Here is a 26,705-nt window from a genome sequence, read left to right as displayed (position 1 = left end):
TGTATTAATTCATTTAAGAGTTAATACAGTATCCTAAAGTCATCAAATATTTAAAAACAAAATGTATTCTGACTTAGAATATATGTAAAATTAACTATTTTCAGCTGAGCGCAGTGACTCATGCCTGTAATTCCAGCACTTTGGGAAGCCGAGGCAGTCCAATTGCTTGAGGTCAGGAGTTTGACACCAGCCTGGCCAAAACTCCGTCTCTACTAAAAATACAAAAGTTAGCCAGGCTTGGGGGAGCATGCCTGTAATCCCGACTACTCTGGAGGCTGAGGCAGGAGAATCACTGAACCCCAGAGGCAGAGGCTGCATTGAGCCAAGATCATACCACTGCACCCCAGCCTGGGTGACAGTGAGAATCCATGTCAAAATAATAATAATAGTAACTACTTTCTGTGAGTCCCAAATAAAACAGCATTACAGAACACTGAATAATTTTGAGTTTGGTTTTCTTGGTTTTATTTTGTTTTAAATTTAGTTTTGTTCACCTTGACCAGTGGGCCTGTGGTTCTTAGGTGCACCAGTTTTCATTTTTAGGCTCAAGATTTTAAAACTTTAATGTGGTAATTTCTCTGATTTTTGGATAGTTATTTCTCAGGTTACAAGTTAAAATAAAATTTCCATTTTACTAAAGTCCTTGGTTTATTAATGATTTCATGAGTTAATATATAATTTAATGAGTAATAAGGGATGCTATAAAATTTCAGAAAACAACACTAAATAACTTATTCATAGAACCAAACACCACCTGTTTCCCAAACACCTATTAAAATAAAAAAAATCAATAATTTTTAAAAATAACTAAAAATAAAATGAAAATGAAAAAAATATATATCCAGGTTTAAAAAAACTGTATTTCAGTTAAACAACAAATACTTTTTGGAGACTGTCAACTCTACTACAAAATTATTTACTGTTTATTATAATTAATAAGACAGATACAAAATAATTTTAAAAAATGAAGAATAGTAAGTAAAAATAAAATAGATTTTAACAAATACTGGTATATTGGTGAAGGCTGGACTCAGTGGCTGTTTTCCAAAGTGGTTACACCAGTTGGGTGTGGTGGCACACACCTATAATCCCAGCACTTCCAGAGGCCAAAGCAGGCAGATCACTTTAGCTCAGAAGTTTGACCTGGGTTACATGGCAAAACCCTATCTCTACCAAAAAATGTAAAAATCAGCCACATATGATGGCATACACCTATAAGTCCCAGCTACTTGGGAGGCTGAGGTGAGAGGATCATTGTGCCAGGGAGGTCACAGCTGCACTGACCATGTTCATGCCACTGCACTCCAGCCTGCGTGACAAAGATTTTGTCTAAAAAAAAAAAAAAAGTTGGTGACAATGAGGAAGAATTGGAACCCACATACATTACTGGTGGGAACATAAAATGGTGTCATCAAAATGGTGTCATCAATTTGGGTGTTTCTTTTCTTGTCATTTGATTTTTTAAAAAAACCAAGATATTGTCTACCTATGTTGCCCAGGCTGGTCCTGAAGTCCTGGGCTAAAGCAATCCTCCAAAGTCAGCCTCCCAGATAACTGAGATTAAAGGTGTGAGCCACCAAGCCTGACTGGTGTAACCACTTTGAAAAACAACATGGCAGTTTCTCAAAGGCTAAGTGTATAGTTATCACATAATGCAACAATTTCACTCCTGGGTATAAATCCAAGAGAAATAAAAATATATGTTCACACAAAAACTTGCATATGAGTGTCCATAGTAGCATTACTCATGATGGCCGATACGCAGAAACAATACAAATGTCCATCAGCTAATGAATGGCTAAACATAAACTATTATTCAGCTAAAAAAGGTAAGAAATACTGATACACACTATAACATGAAAGAAATCTGAAAACATTGTGCTAAGAGAAAAAAAAGCAAACTATAAAAGATCATACATTGTACAATTCTATTTCTGTAAAAGGTCCAGATTAGGCAAAATACTAATGACAGAAAATAAACCAGTGATTGCCTATGAAGACACAGGATTGTTGGGGAAGTAGGAGGTAGCTGCTAAGAGGTGAGGGCTTCTGATTCGTAAGTGGGTAACTCATAAGTGGGTAATCACTTTTAAAAGTGACTGTGGTGATAGACGCACAGCTCTGTGAATATTCTAAAAACTACTGAATCACACTTTTTTTCTTTCTTTTTTTATTTAGAGACATGGTCTCTTTCTGTCACTGACACTAGTGCAGTGGCACCATCTGGTCTCACTGCAACCTATGCCTTCTAGGCTTAAGTGATCTCCCAGCCTCATGTCCCCAACTAGCTGGGACCACAGGTATGAGCCAACACACCCAGCTAACTTTTGTATTTTTTTAGAGATGCTGTTTTGCCATGTTGCCCAGGCTAGTCTTGAACTCCTGAACTCAAGCAATCCACCTACCTCAGCATCCCAAAGTCTTAGCATTATAGGAATTAGCCACTGCACCCTGCCTGAATTGCATACTTTGATAAATGAAATATATGATGTTAATCATATTTCAATAAAATTATTATTTTAAAAAAGGCCATGCGTAGTGGTTCACACCTATAATCCCAGCACTTTGGGAGGCTGAGGTGGGCAGACTGCGTGAGGTCAGGAGTTGGAGACTAGTCTGGCCAATATGGTGAAGCCCCATCTCTACTAAAAATACAAAAAACTTAGCCAGGCATGGTGATGTGCACCTGTAATCTCAGTTACTTGGGAGGCTGAGGCAGGGGAATTGCTTGAACCAGGGAGGTAGAGGTTGTAGTGAGCCGAGATGGCACCACTGCACTCCAGTCTGGGCAACAGAGACTCCATCAAAAAAAAAAGAAGGAAAAGAAAAGAAAAGAAAAGAGAAAACAAAAGGAAAGAAAATGGGGGTTGAACAAAGGCCTGCGTATAATTCCAGCACTTTGGGAAGCTGAGGCAGAAAGATCACTTCAGGCCAGGAATTTGACACCATCCTGGGCAACATAGCAAGATTCCATCTCAATAATAAAAAATAAAGAAGTTAGCTGGGCATAATGGCAAACATCTGTAGTCCCAGCTACGTGGGAGGCTGATATGGGAGGGCTGTTTGAGCCTAGGGATTTCAGGCTGCAGTGAGGCATGATCAAGCCACTGCACTGCAGCCTGGGTGACAGAGCAATAGCTTGTCTCTAGGAAGAAAAACAAAAGAAATGTAAGTTTTCATCACCTTCTGAGAGTAATCGACTTTTAGGAGGAATAGAGAAGAACAAAAGACCACTGAATGGTTGAGGGTGGGTTGCTGATTAGGCTCAGTTGCTAGCTGAGTAGTATCTGAAAAATTCATTAGTAAAATTACAGCTCTAGGGATCAGTCATGCAGTCGAATGATGAATGCTAAATTCATTACAAATGCCCATGGTCTTTCTTTACATTAATTCCAGTGAAAAATTCCTAAGTGCCTAAATAGCAAGGGGGTTGAAATGACAGCAGCTCTTTACTAAAAACCAAAATAGGAAATGGCATCTTCAAGAACCATGAGAGCGTTCCATGCTGAAGCAGCTCTAATTTTGCATTTGCTGAAGTATTGATTTGATTTAACCAATATGATACTAACCTTAGGTACAGTGTGCAAACAACTCCACTTCATCTCCTCATTAACAGAAACTGAGTAGTCTAACATCAATTCTGATTTTTAAAAAGTTAATTAGAAAAAGAATTAATTAATTATGGAACCAATAAGATGTTTGAATAGTTACAAGCTATTTAAAGGAGAATTCAAAAAAACCACACAATATGAGGATGTAAAGTATGATGAAATAAATTTCATTAATATATTTAAAAATAAACTGATTAGGCAGCAACAACTGGGCACAGGTCTCCTCATCTCCAGCAACACAAACCCAGTCACGCAGCTATGAGGTTGAGGAGCTTGCACAGTCAAAAAGGGATTGGTCTGATTTAAGATTTTTAGTTGTATTTGTATTTTGAGACAGGGTTTTACTCTGTCACTCTGGTTGGAATGCAGTGGTGCACTCATAGCTAACTGCAGCCTTGACCTCCTAGTCTCAGGGGATCCTCCTGCCTCAGCCTCACCATAGCTAGGACCGCAAGTGAGCACCACAACTCCCAGCTATTTTTCTGTGTGGAGAAAGAAGCTTTGCTATGTTGCCCAAACTGGCCTCAAACTCCCACCTTCAAGAGATCTGCCCACTTCAACAACTGGCGTAACTGGTTCTACAGACACATACCACCATGCCTGGATAATTATATTATTTTTTATTTGAGTAGAAAGGAGATCTGACTATGTTGCCAAGGGTAGTCTCAAACTCCTGAACTTAAACAGTCCTCCCATCTCTGCCTCCCAAAGTGCTGGCACTACAGGCATAAGCCACTGCACTGGCCTGACTTGAGGTTTCTTTAATCTAGCATCCCATACTTCATATAATTGGGAAAGGCTGTACTTTTTTTTTTTTAATTACTTAGTATTTCAATAAGAATCAACCATCTCTCACCATTGCCACGACCCTGGTCAGAAACACTTATCTCCCACCTGGATGTTGCCACGACTTGGTCTCCCTGCTTCTACCCAAATCTTCCCACAATCTTTCTCAACACAGCAGCCAAGGGATGTTTTTATATCAGGAAACAGTTCATGTTGCTTCTCTGCTCAAAATCCTCCCACGGTTCCCATCTCAGTCAGAGTAAAAGCCAAAACCCCAGCAATAGCCTCTCAGGGCTTACACTATCTGTACTGATCTCAGCCCAACAAGTCCCTGGCCTCCTCCCCTACTTCTCTCCCTCACTCTGCCCCACGGGCCTCTTTCCTAAGTTTCAGACACACCACGGAGTTCCCTACTGGCATCTTTATTCTGTTGTTTCTGCCTACAATGCTCTTACCTCAGCACCTTGGCCAGCTACTTTCCCTCCTTCAAGTCTTTCCTCAATTTTCACTTAGGCCAACCCTGAACACTTATTTAATATTGCCATCTGTCCTCATTCATGCCATACTCACTCATTTCTTTTTTTTTTTCTTTTACAAAATCTTGCTGTGTCACTCAGGCTAGGGTGCCATGGCACAATCACAATGCACTGAGACCTCAAACTCATAGGTCAAAAAATCATCCTGCCTCAGCCTTTCTAGTAGCTAAGACTACAGGTGCATACTACCACACGGCTATTTTTTTTTCTTAGATGGGGCATCACTATGCTTCCCAGGCTTGTCTTGAACTCTTAGGCCAAAGCAATCCTCCTGCCTCAGCCTCCTAAATACCTGGAATTATAGGTGTGGGCCACCACCCCTGGGTTCATGTTCATTTCTTCCTGCTGATGTTACAAACTGCCCTACATTGAGTGCCTTAATACACCACAAATCTACCACCTAACAGTTCTGGGAGCCAGAAGTCCAAAATAGGTCAATTAAGGCTAAAGTCAAGGTGTCAGCAGGACTGCATTCCTTCTGGAGGCTCCAGAGAGGATGTGTTCCCTTGCCTTTCCCAGCTTCTAAAAGCCACTGCCATTCCTTAGCTCATGGCCCCTAACTGCATCTTCAAAACCAGAAACGAAGCATATTCAAATCTCCCTCTCTGACCTCTGCTTCCGTCATCAGATCTCCTCCAATTCTGACTCTCTTACCTCCCTCTTTCTCCTACAAAATCACTTGTGACTGCTGGACACAGTGGCCATGGCTTACACCCATAATCCCAACAGTTTAGGAGGTCAAAGCGAGGAAACGTCTGAGGCCAGGAGTTTGAGACCAGCCTGGGAAACATAGTTAGATCCTCAACTAAACAACAAAAACAAAACGAAATAAGAAAAGAAAAAAATAGCTGGGTATGGTGGTATGCATCTGTAGTTTAGGCTGCTTGAGAGACTGAGGTGAAACAATCGCATTAGCCCAGGAGTTCGAGACCAGCCTTGGCAACATAACAAGATCCCATCTCTATAAAAAAATACAAAAATTAGCTGGGCTAAAAAATACAAAAATTAAATGGATGGTGCATACCTGTAGTCCCAGATACTTCGAAGGCTGAGGTGGGAGAATTGCTTGAGCCCAGGTGGTTGAGGCTGCAGTTAGCTATGACTGCGTCATTGCACTTCAGTTTGGAAGAGAGAGAGAGACTGTGTTCAAAAGGAAAAAAAGAAAAAAAGAAATACACATTTGGTTTCTGCCCCTGGTCCTGGCACAGAGCTTCTAAAGTTCTCATAAAGTTGTCAGTGATAAAATTTACAGAAGCATCATTTGTTTCAATATTTGGTCTTAGTCCCAGGTTTCTAACACAAGAACCTCTAAGACCTTTGGGATCTCCACCATAGTAATAATACAATTAATAATGCTACTGAGATGACTAGGTGACTGAAAGCTCCTAGACAGCTTCAGGAGGAGGGCTGGTTGCCAGAACAAACCATGTGAATAGAGGCTTGGAGCTGTCAGCCTCACCCACTGAGCACCAGGAAGTGCTGAAGATTGACTTAATCACCAATGGTCAACTGATTTCATCAATCATGCCTGCATAATGAGGCCTTCATAAACACCCTAAACAACAGGGTTTGGAGAGTGTCTGGGTTGCTGAACACAAGGGGGATACTGGGAGGGTAACATGCCCAAGAGAAGGCATGGAAGCTCTGTGCCCTTCCCCACATACCTTGCCCTGTGCATCTCTTTTATTTCCTTTTTTTTTTTTTTTTTTTGAGACAAGGTCTGTCTCTGTCTCCCAGGCTACAGTGCAGTGGCACAATCGTGGATCACTGCAACCTAAGACTCCCTAGCTCAAGCCATCCTTTCACCTCAGCCTCCTGAGTAGCTAGAACTCTAGGCACATGTCACTGCACCAGACTAATTTTTAGAAAAATTTTTTGTAGAGATGAGATTTCACCATGTTGCCCAGCCTGGTCTTAAACTCCTGAGCTTAAGCAATGCTCCCACTTCAGTCTCCCAAAAGTGCTGACATTATATGCATGAGCCACTGTGCCCTACATGTACATCTCTTTCACTGGCTGTTTCTGAAATATATCCTTTACAATGAACCAGTAATAGAAGGCAAATTGGTGAGATCCAGTGGTTCATGCCCATAATCCCAGCACTTTGGGAGGTTGAGATGGGAGGATCATGTGAGCTCAGAAATTTGAGACCAGCCTGGGCAACATAACAAGACCCCATCTCTACAAAAAAATAAAAGAATATAGCCAGATATGGTGATGCAGGCCTGATGTCTCATTGGAAGGCTGAGGCAGGAGGATTACTTGAGCCTAGGAGTTCGAGGCTACAGTGGGCTTTGATCACACCACTGAATTGCAGCCTGGCAACACAGTGAGACTCTGTATCTCAGAAAAAAAAGAAAATAACCTGTTTTTCTGAGTTCTGCAAGCTGTTCTAGCAAATGATTCAACCCAAGAAGGGGGTCATGAGACCCTGGTTTCTAACTGGTTGGTCAAAAGTACATCTAACAACCTAGGACTTGCAATTGGCATGTGAAGTGAAGGTAGTCTTGTGGGACTGAGCCCCTATCCTGAGGAGTCGGCACAAACTCCAGGTAGTGTCAGAACGGAATTGGGGGATACCCAGTTGGTATCCAGATTGTCCAAAAACTGGTGTAGAATCTCCACACGCACATTTGGTTGGAAGCGTCTGACCATAACTACTATTCAAGAAAAAGAAGTATTCATTAGAACTAAAAACCATAAAACTGTATGTTCTACAAAACACAAATCAACTTTATCTACAGCCCAGTCCTACTCAACTATAGAATGTTAGAACAAAAAGTCTCCACATGGACTCGAGAACTGACATGAGGAATGTCACAGCCATCCTGCTCTCCAAGGACTCTTCATCTTCAGCGGACAGGGTGGACACTGCAACTTGGGCCATGATCCCTGTGCAAGAAAAGTAGCAAGAATGTGAGTGGTAGAAATCCAGTGTCCTAAACCCACACCCAGAGCTGTGAGAGTTTCTCACTGGCTGGCTAATTTACGGTTTTCTTGCATCAGAGGAAAAATAAGGCTCAGAAACCAGACATTCGATTTGCCCAAAACTCTCATCAGACGGAGAATCCATCCACTAACTTTCTATCCAGTATTATTTCCATAAAGTTATAACAGTATCACTCTCAAAATAAATCCATATGGAACCCAGATTCAGTGCATTTCTCCCAAGTAAAAGAGGAGGCAAGGCTCTTTACAACCCAGTGATGGACTACCACAACTCAGCACAGGAAAGAGATACACTGCTCCCTTTCTCCCCTGCACAACCTGATACAGAAAAGAGTGGGTGCAATGAAATAAGGCAGGGTAAAGAGAAGTTCTTCTTATTGAGAAAATAGACTGAGAAAATAGTCTTTATAATAAGGCATTTTTTTTTAGAAAACATTTTCTAATATTTTGGTATCAGCAAAAACCCTCAGATGAATTTCAAACACTATAAAAATACAATACATAAACAGAAAATATTAACTGTCAGCAACAATACAGAAAAATTGGAACATTTATGTATTATTTTTTGGAATGTAAAATGGTACAGACCACTGTGGAAAATGGTTTGGCAATTTCTTAAAATATTAAGCATAGAATTATATGATCAAACAACACCCTTTAAGCGTATATACCCAAAAGAACTAAGAGCAGGGACTCAAACAGGTATTTGTACACTGCTTAATAGCAGCATTATTCACAGTGATCAAAAGGCAGGACCAACCCTATGCCCATGAGTAGGTGAATGAACAAAGAAAATGTAATATATACATACACAGAATAATATTCAGTCATAAAAAGAAAAAAATCTGGCCAGGTTCAGTAGCTTACACTTGTAATCCCAGCACTTTCAGAGGCCAAGGTGGGCAGGTCATTTGAGCACAGAATTTTGAAACCGGGCTGGGCAACATGGCAAGACCACGTTTCTATAAATAAAAAAATAATTTTTTAAAGGAAATGCTGATAGTGTTATAAATGAGCCTTGACAGCATTATGCTAGGTGAAATAAACCAGACACAAAAGGGCAAATATTGTACAAGTCCACTTACGTACAGTATCTAGGGTAAACAAATTCACGAACAGAAAATAGAATAGTAGTTGCCAGGGACCAGGAGGAGGGTTAAATGGGAAGCTATTGCTTATGGGGTACAGAACTTCAGTTTAGAATGACGACAAAGCTCTGGAGATGGAGAGTGGTGATACCTGACAACAGTGCGGATGTGCTTAACAACAGCACTTAAAAATGGTTAAAAGTGTTATTTTATATTACGTATATTTTACAAAATATTAAAATAAAACACCAAAACAATACACCACATAAAGACATACTAAGATGGCAAAATCTGAAGCAAATTTTTAAAGCCCAGATGATTTTTCTGTAAACAGCATATGAATTAGATGCCTATTAAAAATTAGCCCCTTTAATTTAGTTGAATTAATTCTACATTTAGAGAGGCATTAAATAATTAAATGAACTTAATTGGAAGCATAATTGAAAAATTCAACACTAGATGCAGGAAGAGGTACTGTAAAAATATATCTATGTACATAAACTAATTTACTGATAACACTCGAGTATCCCTTAACTAAAGCCCCAGTATTACAGAGAAGATAGACAAACACTTGAGCTGTCAGCAGGAAACTGTTGTACGTAAAAATGTCAGTAAATCTATGTTAAAAAGAACGTTCTATTTTCCTATTATTAAAGGTTGTGTCACCTAGCTTTACCGTCTGTTATCATGTGCATTGGCTACTAGGCCAGATTTAGACATCAACAAGTAATGAAGCATACCTACTTAAGAAGTTACAGTTTATAATAAAAACCATGATCAGAAAAATAATACTGTGCATCATGAAGACCTTCACTTATCACTTAGTTTTCATCTTCATAAGCTTTATTGATCAATATGGTAAAGAGGCATATTACCTTTTATAACACAAACAACTTGTTGTTTAGGAAAGCATACCAAAATAATCATCTTTTATTTCCAAGTGAGGTATTTTAAGAATAATATAATCTATAAAATAGAATAAACATAAAACAGGCCAGGCATGGTAGCTCAGACCTGTAATCCCAGCACTTTGGGAGGCCGAGGCGAGTAGATCACGAGGTCAGGAGATCGAGACCATCCTGGCCAACATGGTGAAATCCTGTCTCTACTAAAAATGCAAAAATTAGCTGGGTGTGGTGGCATGTGCCTGTAATCCCAGCTACTCAGGAGGCTGAGGCAGAGGATCACTTGAACCAGAGTCAGAGGTTGTAGTGAGCTGAGATTGTCCCACTGTACTCCAGTCTGGTGACAGATCGAGACTCCATCTCAAAAAAAAAAAAACCATAAAACATAAAATCTCTTTTTCTTCTTACCTTCTGCTGCTCCTTCAATTTCTGCTGGTACTGTTCCATCATTGCCTTCTAAAGAATGATGGCTTGCTGAAAAGAAAATAAACATGTAATAAATCAATAAAAATTCATATTGAAAGATAAAAGAGAATCTAGGTAACAATGCAAACACTTTTAAGACATAATATAATATACATAAAAAATGATTCTTTTAACTCAATGCAAATAATATTTTCTAATTCAGAAAAAAATAACACTATTTGGAAGCTAAAAATTATTATTTTAAAATACAAATAAAGAGTAGACCCAAGTGGGTTTGTGGATTTAATATTAGTTACTGTAACTGTATGATAAAATTACTGGATATTGGAACCTGAAGAAGCACAATTATGCTTCAAATACGATGCTCATCTGTCACTGACACACACACACACACACACACACACACCCTAGCGTGAATGCTTGCATTCCTCAGACACTTCATTAACTCCCTATAAATAAGTTCAGGGTTTGCTGTGGAATGCTCCCCTGCTTTCCATTTTCACTATGGTGAAATCTATGGAAACTCAATTCCCATAGTTTAATCAAAGTTGTACTTAAAGTAACTCATAAGTAAAAATGTAAGATACTACCTTTAGTGTCAAAAACATTTTAATCCAGGTAATATAATCTGCCTGCTTCTAAAAACTGGGACACAAAGCAAAAGATCACTCAGGCAGTCACATGGTAAACAGGCTCATCCTACTAGAGCAGAAGATTATTCACAAATAGGAAACAAAGAATCTAAGATAACAGAGTTTCAGTTAGGAATAAGACCATAAGCTGCCCCCAGTATACATCCTCTGTCCTTAAAGATCTGAGCTACTTACATAGAAAAGACTGAAAAACACTGCCTTCAAGTATAAGTAAAAATATATTACATTTCGGTAACAATACATTGCTTAGGGGGAAGGGAAGCAGATGCTCATCTATTTTGTCCTATCTATGGATAAATAAATTCAGAAGCTGTACTAAAAGTAAAATAAAAGTTACAAATAAACTTTCTCTTAAATTTTAAAGAGTAATGATTACAGTTTGAAAAACTCATTTGGTGGCTACTATTCTTGAATTAAAAGTGCCATATTGAGGTGAAATCTTTCTGGTTTTCAATACCTAGCTTTATAATGTCACAATTATCTTGGGATTCTTTCTGACTTACTGCATATTGTGAAAAGTCACCTGAACTCAAAACTCTAGGTGAATCTATAAATCTATATCCACGAACCCATCTTTAATTCATTTGCAAAATATACTTTCTCTTCAGATATTTCCTTTCTCTTTTTTTAACCTTAATATTTGAATTTAGGGAGCATTAAGTTCTTTGACTGTAAAGTCAAAGAAAAAAGAGATGTGAGGTCAAAGGAATGACAGATTAAATAAAGAAGAGGCCAGTAACTAGAAAGTAAAATTTCAGTAAAGAATAACAGTTAAAATGGTTGTTCACGTTACTACCCAAACATCAAGGGTCTGGCCCAGGTCCTGCTGCTCACCAGACCGAAACCCAGTCACTGAGGCGACAAGTACTGCCAAGCAAGAAAGCTTTAACTTGGTGCTGCAGCCCAGGAGATGGGAGCTCAGTCTCAAATTTATCTACTTGACTAAAACTAGGGTCAGGAAAGAAATGTAATAATGTATAAGAGGACAGAAATGAAGGAGTGGCAGAAGGCATCTGGTGTTGTGATCTGGTATGTTTCAGTTATTTGGTACTTCCTGAAGGTCTTTTTTTGAGGAGAGAAATCAGATAAAGCAGATACAAGTTTCAAGGTTTAACAGCAGGGTCAACTCTTACGATGATCCAGAAGAAAAAAAAAACCACCAATGGGACAACTGGGCCAGTGTCAATGCGAGCAACGATTCTATAGATCCTTTTTTGTTCAAAATCTAAAATAAACAATTAAATTCATATTACATGCTAAAACTAAGGAAAATACATCTTATATGATCAAAGCCAAAAGAGATAGAATTAAAACCTACTACTAATAGTCCATGAGTGTCAAGTTTGTGAACACTATAAAAAAATTCAAAAAAGGTAATAAATACATAAAACTTACAAATTAACAAGTACTATTTCAGAATTCTTCTAAATACTAAGTACATGACCTTATCAATATTTGTATTACTAACCACACAATAAGAACCTGACTTCTGACTATTCTGAGATAAGGTATAAATGTGTACCTTTACCTTAACTGGGAAAGTGGGTCATGTGCCCACTTCGAGATTCACAAAAGACAAAAGAGAAAACTGATTTGAAAAATTGTTGTTTGTGATGTTCATGTATACGTTAAGAAAAGGCCAATATAATTTCTCCTTTTCAATACAGAAAAGTAATACTATAGTTATAAATAGTAAAACACAGTCTGTTGAATACAAGGAACCATTAAATACAAGCAGTATGTAGGAAAATGGAGGTAAAAAGACTATAGCTTGCAACGACTTCAGGAAAAGTTTTGCATCAATGTCATCAGTTTCAGAAGGGCATGTTTTAGGATACAAAGATAATACTTCAGCAGTAACCCCCACTCCCCGGGCCAGAGGCAGTGACTGATGCTTGTAATCCCAGCACTTTGAGAGGCCAAGACAGGCAGATCACTTGAGGTCTGGAGTTCGAGACAGACCTGGCCAACAGGGTGATACCCCATCTCTACCAAAAAATACAAAAATCAGCTAGGTGTAGTGGCATGCACCTCTGTAGTCTCAGCTACTCGGGAGGCTGAGGCAAAAGAATCCCTTCAACCTGAAAGGCAGAGGTTGCAGTAAGCCAAGATTGCACCACTGTACTCCAGCCTGGGCAACAGAACGAGAATAAAAAAAAAAAAAAAAAAAAAGTCATTTCACATACAGCTAGGCTGCACAGCTCACTCTTATTTATTTATTTATTTATTATTATTATACTTTAAGTTCTAGGGTACATGTGCATAACGTGCATGTTTGTTACATATGTATACTTGTGCCATGTTGCTGTGCTGCACCCATCAACTCGTCAGCACCCATCAACTCGTCATTTACATCAGGTATAACTCCCAATGCAATCCCTCCCCCCTCCTCCGTCCTCATGATAGGCTCCAGTGTGTGATGTTCCCCTTCCCGAGTCCAAGTGATCTCATTGTTCAGTTCCCACCGATGAGTGAGAACATGCAGTGTTTGGTTTTCTGTTCTTGTGATAGTTTGCTAAGAATGATGGTTTCCAGCTGCATCCATGTCCCTACAAAGGACACAAACTCATCCTTTTTTATGGCTGCATAGTATTCCATGGTGTATATGTGCCACATTTTCTTAATCCAGTCTGTCACTGATGGACATTTGGGTTGATTCCAAGTCTTTGCTATTGTATATACCCAAAGGATTATAAATCATGCTGCTATAAAGACACATGCACTCGTATGTTTATTGCGGCACAGCTCACTCTCTTAACCATCATGTAATTCTGCCCACTTTATGCTATGCTTGGTCACTGATGCACTTGTATGGTAGCTCATGACCCCCTTACAGTTTAGAACCTAGGTTTCATTTCCTGCTCTACAGCTATATAATTTAACAATTTTCCTCTGAGTTTCTTGGATTCTAACCCTATATATAACAAATCTTATTAATATTACTGAATCTTAAAGGGGACTGTGATGTCTTTAGTCTCTAGAAATATTAAATAACCCATAAACAAAGGACCATATGAGGGTAAACAGAATCCAAAATTTCTATATACTTTTAAACAATGAGGCAATGTACTGGGAAACACACCTAAGAAACTGCAACCAATTTACTCTGGACAAAAATTTAGACACTGTCTCTTCAAAATAAGCTATCTGGTAGTACTTATGCATATTCTTACATATATCAACAGTATTTTACATGCCATAACCTTAAAAATAATTTTAAAAGTGTCAAAATTACAGGTCTTAATCCATTTCTGTGGGCTTGAAAAATGATACAATATACAATTTGTTTCTTTAAAGTATTCAATAAAATGCATAAACTTCTAGAGCAATCACTAAAAAAAGAGTTCATACTAAAGGTTGTAATACTAGGAAAGAGGGCTCAACACTGCAGGTTCTTAAAGGCAAAAGTTAATAAAGCCTTATTTTTGGTTGTGAATCTTGGGCTTAAAACATTATTTGCATGATCCCCACTTCCTTTTCCTGTTGTAAAGATATGTTGACAAACCAGGTCTGCTCTTGCAGATAATACTCTTGAAAATTGTGGCAGAGAAATATAACATGAAGGGAATATAGTTTACTTAATGACCTCCTAATTGGAACTTATTACCCCCATGCGTCTTATATATCTCCAGACTAATATGTGAGAGAGATGACACAGCTGTTTGATACCAATATTTTATTTGATACTTCATTTTTTAGTCCTTGAATAACTACTTACAATGCATTAACAGGAATAGGAAAGCATAGCTATTCAAGTAACTAAATAATTATGCAAATTTCTAAAACATAGTAATGAACCAATTATTTTAAAAATACAACACACTGACAAGTACTTTATTTTTAACTCAGTTTTCGTTTGTTGTTAATGCCATTGCTTGGTAAAAAGCAAAAAAAAGCAGGAGGAGATAGAGGAGAAACAAGAATAGAAACAAGAAATAGAAGCAGTGGCATAAGCAAATAAAGAGGAAGAAAAAGACGATAATGAGAATGAAACAGACTGGAAGCAAGGAAAAAGAACAGGTGAGTAAATTGGAAGGCCTATTATGATACCTTTTTCCCCTCCTCGATTCATGAAATTACAAAAAGTTTCAGACTTTTTCACAACAATGATGACAACAACAACAACAACAACAACAACAAAAAAAACAAGCAAAAAGATACACAGTCACCCCCTAAATTTTGTTAAGAGGGAGATAATGCTCCACTTATGCCTGGCTCAGGTGCCAGCAGAAAGACGGGATCCTCCAGATTCTGCAGGAGAAAGGGGAGGACTCCTCCTTGCCCTGGCTGCACCTCCACTGCTGCCGCCAAGGCCCATGGTACAGCACCCACAGCTTCCTACGCATGCCAGACAAGGCGGCCCCTCAGCGCTCCTACTCCCACTTCCCAGGACCTGAGACTTGCTGCTGCTGCCACCACTAGGGCCAATGCCAATACCACCACCGCTGCTGTCACCCTCGATGCATCGGCACTCCCTACAAGGCTCCTACCACCTGGCCACAGCCACAGCCCTACCCCCAACCGTGGCCACAGCTGGCTGCCCTCCTACTTACCACTCCAGTGTGCCACCCACTGCAGTGAGGCCATCTGCCATGTCCCAGTCTCCAGGCTTCAGGCTCCAGTGTGTGGCTGGTTGCTCCTCCTTCTGGCACAGAGCAGCTTGGTGGACAAAGCAAGAAAAGCCTAGAACATGATGCAGGAAGTGGTAGCATTAGAGCCTCACCTTGTCATGCTGGCCACTGGGCAGCAGTGGCAGGCTTCAGCTAAGGTACTCACACCCACCCTCCAAAGTACAGCTTCTCCATCTGGCCCAAGCTGGCCAGGAAGTGAGGCCTGGGATGGGGACTGGAGACTCCACAGTGGCCAGCTCCCTACCTCGCAGGAACTGCTGGGCTCACGGGGCCTGCACTCCTTGGAGAACAGCAACAGCAGAAACACAGAACCAGCCACCCCCCCACACCCAAGTGCCAGTTTCCATTCCTGATGCCTCCACCCACAGGGCCCAGTCCCCCCATGATTGCGACTCCATGCCCAGGGATCCTAGGTTGTCTCAACACAGAGCAAGAGGACACAGACTGGGAACCATGGCGAGTGTGGGAGCCCTGCCACACTCATGATTCCCATGGAAACACTGTGCACCTGCCTAGCACCATCACAAGCAGGAGGAGGTCTCCCTTTAGAGTCTGGAGTCCAGCTCCTTCCTTGGAGGCCACCACTATGGGGGCAACCTCTGCCACCTGCCACCACCAGCAGTGCAGCCCCTGATAGCACCCCTAACCCACCACTGGCAGTGAAGACCCTGATAGTGCCCCAAACACCTTTCCACTCACCAGCAGTGTATCCCCCTGACAGCGCCCCCAACCCTTCCCCACCTCAAACACTGCAGCACCAGTAGTGCCCCCAACCCGCCCCCCACCATGGGAAGTGATGCCCAGGATAGCACCCCAGCCCATCCATCACCCCCAGGCAGCACAGCCCTGGATAGCACCACAACCTGCTCCCTGCTGCAGGCAGTGATACCCAGAATAGCACCCCCAACACGCTCCCAACTGCGGCAGTGCGGCTGAAAATATGCACCTACCACAGCCACCTTTCTACCACTCCAGCAGCAATGCAGTCTCTGTCGCATCCACCAGGCTCAGCGAGGTGAGCTGCAGTGCCGCAGGCTCCAGCCTCCAACTTGTGACAGGGAAAACCACCTTCTCCTCCCGTAGCAGAGCATGGAAGAGCTGCAGGGGGTCCTCCACCATCTTATGCTCTGGCTGGCTTCAGTCTGGCTCCTCACCACCAATGTTCTGATTCAATGAGAGAAAACCTCTAGGCCTATTGTGATTGGACTTTATTATCATGTTCTGATTGGTTATCCTAAGACTTGCTCTCATCCAATCAGAACATGTAGTCCAGAAATCTCAGCATATAAAGCATGCTAATGGGAAGTCAGGCCATTCCAGGCTCTTCTGCATCTGTCTGTTCTGCTGGTGCATGCCTGGCTTGGAAGTGGGGAATGGGTTGCACATGGTGGCATATGCCTGTAATCCCAGCACATTGAGTAGTCAAGGTGGGTGAATCACGAGCTCAAGAGTTCAAGACCAGCCTGGCAAAGATGGTGAAACCCCGGTCTCTATTAAAAATACAAAAATTATCTGGGTGTGGTGTGCTTGTAATCCCAGCTACTCGGGAGGCTGAGGCAGGAGAACTGCTTAAACCCGGGAGGCAGAGGTTGCAGTGAGCCAAGATAACACCACTGCACTATAGCCCAGGTGACAAAGCAAGACTCTGCCTCAAAAAAAAAAAAAAAAGGGGGGGGGGTGGAAGAGCGAGCCAACTGCTGCATACTGGAGGCTGTAGCCTGCAGCTTCATGGCTGGGCTCACTGCAGTGAGTGTCAGCAAAGGAGACTGCAGTGTGGCAGGAGCCACAGGAGGGCTGCCAGCAGCGGGAGCTGCCTGGTGCCCTGCTACAGGAAAAGGAGAAGGAGTAGCCCCTGCTACAGACTGGAGGCTGGAGCCTGTGGCACCTCAGCTTGTCTTACTGAGGCTGGTGTCTGTGAGGAGACCACAGCGTGGCTGAAATGGTTGAAAGGTGGTTGGGTAGGAGTATATCTGCAGCTGCACTGCCCGCGGCAGTGAGTTGGGTGTGCTATCAGAAGCTAAACCACTGGTGGCAAGAGGTGGGTTGGGGTGGTTTGGGGGTGCTGCACTAACAGATCTAGATGGATTTCCAGTACTATGTTAAATAATAGTGGTGACAGTGGGCATCTTTATCATGTTCCATCATCTGTCCATCTGGGACAGAACACTACATGGGGACACAGAGATGGGTCACTTCAAGGTACAATGCTCTTAACATATACCTCAAACTGATGCAGACAGAAACTTCTACATGCCATCAGAAAAAGAAGAAAAAGAAACATGTTTGGAAAGTGGAAAGTGCTAAAATCAAAACTAACAATTGATCTGGAATAAAAATGGCTATTTGTTAACAGATGCTGGCAAGGCTGCAGACAATAGGAAACTCCTATTCTCTGTCACTGGGAATGTAAACTAGGTCAGTGACTATGGAAAGCAGTTTGGAGATTTCACAAAAAATGTAAAACAAAGCTACTAATTGACCCAGCAATCTCATTACTAGGCATATACCCAAAAGAAAATGTTCTACCAACAAGACATATGCAAACCTGCACACACAGCACCTCTATCTACAATAAAAGTTGGTATTATTATTATTATTATTATTGAGATGGAGTCTCGCTCTGTCACCCAGGCTGGAGTGCAGTGGCGTGATCTTGGCTCACTGCAAGCTCCGCCTCCCGGGTTCACACCATTCTCCTGCCTCAGCCTCCTGAGTAGCTGGGACTACAGGTGCCTGCCACCATGCCCGGCTAAATTTTTGTTGTTTTTTTTTTTTTTGTATTTTTAGTAGAGACAGGGTTTCAACATGTTAGCCAGGATGGTCTTGATCTCCTGAACTCGTGTTCTGCCTGCCTCAGCCTCCCAAAGTGCTGGGATTACAGGCATGAGCCACCATGCCCAGCTAGACATTATTTTAAAAAGTGTTTATTTGTGAAAATTTTTCACCCATGGTAGAGATGAAGAAGAACATTCTTGTTAAAGTCAAGAGACACACACAGGAAGGCAGCCCCGAGCGCAGGGCTAGGAAAGCCAGAAGCACCAGCAACTTTGGTACACGCCAGCAGGTGCTGGCTGAAACAACAGGTACCCTGGGGAAATGGAAAGGAGTTACTTAGACACAGTTGCTGATTCTTGAATTTCATATTTTTCCCAGGATGTCTGTTATTTTCTTATCCTCCTATGTTTAGACACATGGCCCTCAGAGGTGACTTGTTGGCTGCAGAATGAAAAATTAATCATTGTCCTTTAGTAAAGATAGAGGGAGTTATGCAATTTCATAAACTGTCCATATGTGATGACAGAAATCCAAAAACAACACATGGAGAAAATACATTATATTCATGATTAGAAAAACTCATTATCATCAGGATATATGTTCTTCCCAATGTAGAGACCTAACGCACTTCTAATCAAAACAGAAGAAAATTATATTATGAATACAGAAAAGCTAATTCTAAAGCTTATATGAAGAAAAAGACCTTGAATAGCTAACACAATACTGAAGGAGAACAAAGTTGGAGGAAAGACAGGCAGTACTCAACTTCAAGATTTACTATAAAGCTACGGTAATCAAGGCAGTATCATACTGATCAAAGAATAGACAGATTAATGAAATAAGACAGAGAGTTTAGAAATAAAGACACATCAATATATTTAATTAGTCTTTGATGAAAAAGTAAAGGCAATATAATAAAACAAAGATTGGTTTCTTCAGAAAGTGGTGCTAGAATAACTTGAATATCCACATGTAAAAAAATTAATCAGATCTCACTCCCCCACCAAAATTAACTCAAAATGAAATCACAGACCTAAATGTCAAATACAAAACTATGAAATTTCTGGAAACTCTAGACTCCCTTGGGTATGATGATTTCTAGAAAAAAATGCCAAAGTTACACTACAAAAAGAAATAATATTCTAAGTTGGACTTGACTTAAATGTCACATTTCTGTCCTGTTAAAGCCTTTGAAAGTGAAGACAAGCCACAGACGAAGAAAATATTTGAAAAACCATGTTTGAATAATGAATTTTATCCAAAATATACCAATAGTCTTAAAATTGAATAAGAAACAAACAACCCAATTAAAAAGTGAACTAAAGACTGTAATAGGCATCTCAACAAGTAAAATATACAAATAAAAATTAAGCATATGTAGTGATGCTCCATGTAATATTTCCTTAGGGAAATGCAGTAATGAGCTACCACTGCACATCTATTAGAATGACCAAAAGCAAGAACATGGGCACCCACTTTAACCACATGGTCCTTATCACAAAGGGTGCTGTGGGTTTTAACTCTGCAAGTTTGCTGTGTAAAGAATATGATATATATATGGTATAGTAACTAGAAATCTTTTATTTATTTATTTATTTATTTATTTAGAGTCTCTGTTGCCCAGGCTTGAAGTGCAGCAGCATGAATAACCAAACAATCACCAAAATCTGTAAGACTGAAAATGTCAAAAGCGGTCAAGGATGTGGAGCAACAGGACTTCTCATTCCTTGTTTGTGGCACAATCGCACATAACTGTACCCACAAACCCATGAACTTCTGGGCCCAAGTGATCCTCCAACAATCAATCTCCCAAGTAGCTATGGCCACCGGCATGCACCATGACGCCTGGCTGATTTATTTTGTTTTTCTAGAGATGAAATCTCCCACTGTTGTCAAAACTCGCCTGAAACTCCTGGGATAAGGTGATCCTCCTATCCCCGTCTTCCAAAGTGCTGGAAGAACAGACGTGAGGCACTGCACCCAGGCCGGAAGTCTTTAAATAGAATGAGTTCAATTTAACTGTTTCTCCATCTGCTCTACTCAGCTAAGTCTCATTCTCAGTTCAAAGGAGAGAATCGCAGCACTGCCCCATCCAGGATGGCTGCAGATCACACCACACCACTGCCATTCTCCAGATGTGGGTCAATGAGGAAGGGATCCTCAGGCCTAGCAGCAAGTGCACTCAGCAACCTTGAAGCGTTCCAAAAAGGACCTGTCATCCATGCCCATCTGGGCTCTAGCTGCTACCTGCATTTGGCACACAGGCAAATACGGCCAAACCACCCCAAACAGTCCTCTTCCCCTGTGAACCCAGGCAGCGCAGACCAGAGACAGATATCGCCTCGGCGCTTAAGTCAGGGGAACTCAGGAAGAGCCACAAAGCTGCCTCCCGGAACCAGGACTGGAAGCTGCAGGGGATGATGATAAAGACGACAACAAAAAACCTGAACGTAAGAGAGGTGCCAGGCCATGACTGAGCCAGGGCTACATGAGGTGGTGACAGCTGTTGGAAGATCTCCCCTTCAGCGTGAAGCACGGGGGGACTGAGGACGAACGGAGCAGGTGGAGGAGTGGAGTGGCAGAGGGGCACAATCCTGGAACTCAGGATCTAGGCCTTCTTCCTGGGCAGGCCCCCAAGGCCTGCGATGGGCATGCCCTGCAGGGTGGATGGACCAGGCCAGCTTAAAAGCAATCCCAATCTTTGGCTGCTTTTTCCTTCACTCCCACTGAGGTTGCTGGCAGCAAGGGAGGCTGGTGTTCAGGCTGGCTAGTCAGGAGGGTGCATAACAGGCTCTCTAAGGGGCTTATTGGGAGGCTCACCATGATACTGGTGGCATGGGAGGCTGGTCCTGAAGCTGACTAAGTGGCTACTTAACAGACTTACTGAAAGGCTTGCTGGAAGGCTAGCCAAGGGGCTGGCTGCACTGGAGGCTCGTCTACTGAAGGACTGTCTTGAAAAGTGGTGTAGAGGCTTGCTGAGGCTGGCTCGCTAGGAGCTTGGCCGAGAGCCGTGTGAGAGGCTTTCTGTCTGGGATGTTGCCACAAATACTTGCTAAAAGGCCTGCTGACTTCCTGGCAGGTTGAATCTGGCTAAGAGTCCAAATGCAAGGCTGGCTTGTTAGGAGCCTTGCCTAGAGGTTAGCTGCATGGGAGGCTAACGCAGATCCTGGCAACGAAACTGGCAGAGTGGCAGATTATCTGGCTGTGCAAGCAAGGAACTTGCTGCATAGCTGTTAAAAACACTGGATGCATAGGAGGTTGGACTTGAAGCTGGCTGAATGAGATTCGCTTAGAGGTTTTCTGAAAGGCTGAATCACAGGCAGGCTGTGTGGGAGCCTGGACAAGAGCCTGAGTGAGAGATTATCTGAGACGCTGCCTTCAATGCTTCCTAAAACACTTGCTGAGAGTTTTGCAAGATGAATTTGCCTAGGAGGCTGGGTGCCAGGCCAGTTTTTTGGAGGCCAGCTCAGAGCCTGGCTGCATGGGAGGCTGGTTGAATGATGGGTTTTCTGGCAGGGGGAGAGGCTTGCTGGAACACTGTTCAGAATGCTGGCTGCATGGGATGCTGGTCTTCAGGCTGGCTGGCTAGGAGGCCAACACAGAGGCTTGCTGGGATGCTCGTAAACAACCTGGATGAGAGGTAGGCTGATTAGAAGGCTAGCAGAGAGCCTGTGTGAGAGGCTGTCTGTCTGAAAGACTGCCTTAAATTCTTGCTAAAAGGCTTCCTGAGAAACTGGTAGGTTGAGTCCGCGTAAGAATGGGTGTCAGGCTGGCTTGTTAGGAGGCTGGCCTAGAGGCTGGCTGCAAGGAACTGTGAAAGCCTAATGGCTCTGTTCAACAAGTTTCTCCCAGGAGAGGCCGTAGTGTCCAAGGGCTTCCCCAGACTGTGATTCCTACCTGGGGGCGGGGGGACAGATGTGGCGCCGAAGGGCAAAAACAAGCAGCTGGGGCTGGGGAAAGGTGAGTGGAAGCTGCGGGCTCTCCCTTAATAGGTGGCCACAGCCATGGAAACTCTTTACCGTTGCTGTCAAGGGCATGACAAGCCTGGACTGCCCAAGCACCTTCAGTCAGCTGCTCTATACCAAACACTCTTAAGTCATCCACTGTGGGGAACTCAGGAAGATTCACAAAGCTGATTCCCAGGGACACGGCTGGAAGCTATAGGGGATGATAGTAAGACGAAGAAAATGAACTTGAGCATAAGAGATGTGAAGAAGAGGTGCCATGTCCTGCCTGAGCCGGGACTGCAGAAGGTGGTGACAGCTGTTTGAGGATCGCCCATTCAGCGTTGATTGTGGGGGTTCTGGGGACAAAGTAAGCAGGTGGAGGAGGCAGCAGCAGGGCGGCAATCCTGGGCCATGGTGTCTAGGCCTTCTTCCCGGGCATGCCCCCCAGGCCAGGGATGCGGGCATCTACAGGGCGGAGGCACCAGGCCACCTTAAAAGCAACCCCAAACATCCGCTTTCTCCTTCACTCTCACTGAGGCTGTTCGAAATGCTGGCTGCAAAGGAGGCTGGTCTTGAGGCTGGCTAGTCAGGAGGCCGCCTAAGGGGCTCTCTGAGAGGCTTTCGGGGAGATTGGCCACGACACTGGTGGCACAGGAGGCTGGTTCTGAAGCTGACTGGCTAACAGACTCACTGAGAAGCTTGCTGGAGGGCTGGCCAAGGCACTGGCTGCATGGGAGGCTGGTCTAGTGAAGGACTGTCTAGGATGTAGCATAGAGGCTTGCTGAGAGGCTGGCGGCAAGCCTGTATGCGAGGCTGTGTGTCTGAGAGGCTGCCTTAAATTCTGGCTAAAAGGCTTGCTGAGAGCCTGGTAGGCTGAGATTGGCTAAGAGCCTGGGTGTCAGGCTGGCTGATTAGGCTTTTATGGGACCTTGCAGCCAGCCTCTAGGCCAGCCTCCTAACAGCTCTGCTCAACAAATTTATCGTGGGAGAGGCTGAAGTGTCCAAGGGCTTCTCCCGGCTGCGATTCCTACTGGAGTGGGGCCGGGTGTGGCACAGAAGGGCAAAAACGAGCAGCTGTGTTGGGGGAAAGGTGAGCAACACGCTCAGACTCCTCTAACTGGTGGCTGCAGCCATGGAGAGGCGCTCTGCTGCTGCTGTCAAGGGCATGACAAGCCCGGACGGCCTAAGCACCTTCAGTCAACTGCTCTACACCACACATTCTTAAGTCATTCACTGTGGGGAACTCAGGAAGATCCACAAAGCTGCCTCCTGGGGACACAGCTGGAAGCTGCAGGGGACGACAATGAAGATGAAGACAATGAACCTGAGCATAAGAGATGCAAAGAAGAGGTGCCATATCCTGCCTGAGCTGGGACTGCGGGATGCGGTGACACCTCTTTGAGAATTGCCCCTTCAGCATGCGTTGTACGGGTTCTGGGGACGAAGCGAGCAGGTGGAGGAGTGGGGCCACAGCAGAGTAGCAATCCTGGGCCCCAGGGTCTAGGTCTTCTTCCCGGGCATGCACCTCAGGCCAGGTATGTGGGCACCTACAGGGCGGAGGCACCAGACCACCTTAAAAACAACCCCTAACATTCGCTTTCACTCTGAGACTGTTTGAAACGCTGGCTGCAAAGGAGGCTGGTCTTGAGGCTGGCTAGTCAGGAGGCTGCCTAAGGGGGTCTCTGAGAGGCTTATGTGGAGGCTGGCCATGATATTAGTGACAAGGGAGGCTGGTTCTGAAGCTGACTGACTAAGCGGCTGGCTAACAAAATTACTGAGAGGCTTCCTGGAAGGTTGGCCAAGGTGCTGGCTGCATGGGAGGCTGGTCTAGTGAAGGACTGTCTTGAAAAGTGGCATAGAGGCTTGCTGAGAGGGTGGCTCGCTGCGAGGTTGGCCAAGAGCCTTGTGAGAGGCTGTCTGAGAGGCTGCAATGAATACTTTATCAAAGGCCTGCTGAGATCCTGGCAGGCTCAATCTGGCTAAGAGTCTGAATACAAGGCTGGCTTCTTACAAGCCTGGCCTAGAGGCTGGCTGCACGGGAGGCTAACCCCGTGGCTGTCAAGGAAACTGGTAGAGTGGCAGATTGGCTGTGCAAGAGGCTTGCTGCATGGCTGTTAAAAATGCTGGCTGCATAGGAGTATGGTCTGGAAGTTGGCTGGATGAAAGATTTGCTTAGAGGCTTTCCGAAAGGCTGGATCACAGGCTGGCTGTCTGGGAGCCTGGACGGGAGTCTGACAGACTGAGCAGCTGCCTTCAACGCTTCCTAAAATGCTTTTTTGAGTTTCACAAGATGAATTTGCCTAGGAGGCTGGGTACCAGGTCAGTCTTTTTGGAGGCTGGCCTAGAGCCTGACTGCATGGGAGGCTGGTCGAATGACAGCAGAGGGAGAGGCTTGCTGGAACACTGTTCAGAATGCTGGCTGCATGGGATGCTGGTCTTCAGGCTGGCTGGCTAGGAGGCCAACACAGAGGCTTGCTGAGATGCTCGTAAACAACCCGGATGAGAGACTGGCCGATTAGGAGGCTGGCAGAGAGCCTGTGTGAGAGGCTGTCTGTCTAAAAGACTGCCTTAAATTCTTGCTAAAAGGCTTGCTGAGAGCCTTGTAGGTTGAGTCCACCTAAGACGGGTGTCAGGCTGGCTGGTTAGGAGACTGGCTGCAAGGAACTGTGAAAGCCTAATGGCTCTGCTCAACAAATTTCTCCCGGGAAAGGACAGTGTCCAAGGGCTTCACCAGACTGCGATTCCTACTGGAGTGGGGCCGGGTGTGGCACAGAAGGGCAAAAACAAGCAGCCGGGACTAGGGAATGGCGAGTGGGAGGCACAGGCTCTCTCTTAACAGGTGGCCTCAGCTATGGAGAGACTCTCTGCCACTGCTGTCAAGGGCGTGATGAACCCGGACCACCCAAGCACCTTTGGTCAGCTGCTACACCAAACACTCTTAAGGCATTCACTGTGGGGAACTCAGGAAGATCCACAAAGCTGCCTCCTGGGGACACAGCTGGAAGCTATCGGGGATGACAGTGAAGACGAAGAAAATGGACCTGAGCATAAGAGATGCGAAGAAGAGGTGCCATGCCCTGCCTGAGCTGGGGCTGCAGAAGGAGGTGACAGCTGTTTGAGGATTGCCCATTCAGCATGGGTTGTGGAGGTTCCGGGGATGAAGTGAGCAGGTGGAGTGAGGCGGCAGCAAGGCGGCAATCCTGGGCCACAGGGTCTGGGCCTTCTTCCCGGGCATGTCCCCCAGGCCAGCAATGGGGGCATCTACAGGGTAGAGGAGCCAGGCCACCTTAAAAGCAACCCCAAACATCCGCTGCTTTCTTCTTCACTCTCACTGAGGCTGTTCGAAATGCTGGCTGCAAGAGAGGCTGGTCTTGAGGCTGGCTAGTCAGGAGGCCGCCTGGGGGCTCTCTGAGAGGCTTACGGGGAGGCTGGCCACAACATTGGTGGCATGGGAGGCTGGTTCTGAAACTGACTGGCTAAGCGGCTGGCTAACAGACTCACTGAGAAGCTTGCTGGAAGGCTGGCCAAGGCACTGGCTGCATGGGTGGCTGTTCTAGTGAAGGACTGTCTAGGAAAGTGGCATAGAGGCTTGCTGAGAAGCTGGCGGAGAGCCTGTGTGCGAGGCTGTGTGTCTGAGAGGCTGCCTTAAATTCTGGCTAAAAGGCTTGCTGAGAGCCTGGTAGGCTGAGTTAGGCTAAGAGCCTGGGTGTCAGGCTGGCTGGTTAGGCTTTTACGGGACCTTGCAGCCAGCCTCTAGGCCAGCCTCCTAACGGCTCTGCTCAATGAATTTCTCCAAGGAGAGGCCAAAGTGTACAAGGGCTTCAAAAAACTGCAATTCCTACTGGTGTGGGGCCAGGTATGGTGGCGAGGAAGGGCAAAAACGAGCGGCTGGGGCTGGGGAAAGGCAAGCGGGAGGCAGGGGCTCTCTCTTAACAGGTGGCTGCAGCCATGGAGAGACTCTCTGCCACTGTTGTAAAGGGCGTGATGAGCCCGGACCACTCAAGCACCTTCACTCAGCTGGTCTACACCAAAGACTCTTAAGTCATCCACTGTGGAGAACTCAGGAAGACCCACAAAGCTACCTCCTGTGGACACGGCTGGAAGCTGCAGGGGATGACAGTGAAGTCGAAGACAATGGACCTGAACACGAGAGATGCGAAGAAGAGGCACCATGCCCTACCTGAGCTGGGGCTGCAGGAGGAGGTGACAGCTTTTTGAGGATCGCCCCTTCAGCGTGGGTTGTGGGGGTTCCAGGGACGAAGCGAGTAAGTGGAGGAGTGGAGCGGTGGCGGGGCAGCAATCCTGGGCCCCGGGGTTTGGGCCTTCTTCCCAGGCATGCCCCCCAGGCCAGGGATTGGGGCACCTGCAGGGTAGAGGAACCAGACCACCTTAAAAGCA

The 26,705-nt window shown here is 44.2% G+C and overlaps 1 long non-coding RNA gene and 1 pseudogene across 1 annotated transcript; both read right to left on the bottom strand.

The window, feature by feature from the left end:
* The window catches only part of LOC114670114 (uncharacterized), a 94,949-nt pseudogene extending 87,129 nt beyond the window's left edge, over window positions 1-7,820 (bottom strand).
* A 2,463-nt stretch (window positions 7,821-10,283) lies between these two features.
* Window positions 10,284-16,751, bottom strand: LOC106996696 (uncharacterized). Its single transcript, XR_003719235.2, has 3 exons — window positions 16,536-16,751; window positions 15,508-15,637; window positions 10,284-10,349 (listed from the first exon to the last, which is right to left on the bottom strand). It is a non-coding gene; the product is annotated as an uncharacterized LOC106996696 (long non-coding RNA).
* Between the last annotated feature and the right edge of the window lie 9,954 nt (window positions 16,752-26,705).

This window comes from Macaca mulatta, chromosome 9, assembly GCF_049350105.2.
Source record: "Macaca mulatta isolate MMU2019108-1 chromosome 9, T2T-MMU8v2.0, whole genome shotgun sequence".
Taxonomy (NCBI): domain Eukaryota; kingdom Metazoa; phylum Chordata; class Mammalia; order Primates; family Cercopithecidae; genus Macaca; species Macaca mulatta.
Note: the sequence above shows the minus strand (reverse complement) of the source record. Positions and strands in the feature narration are given on the sequence as shown.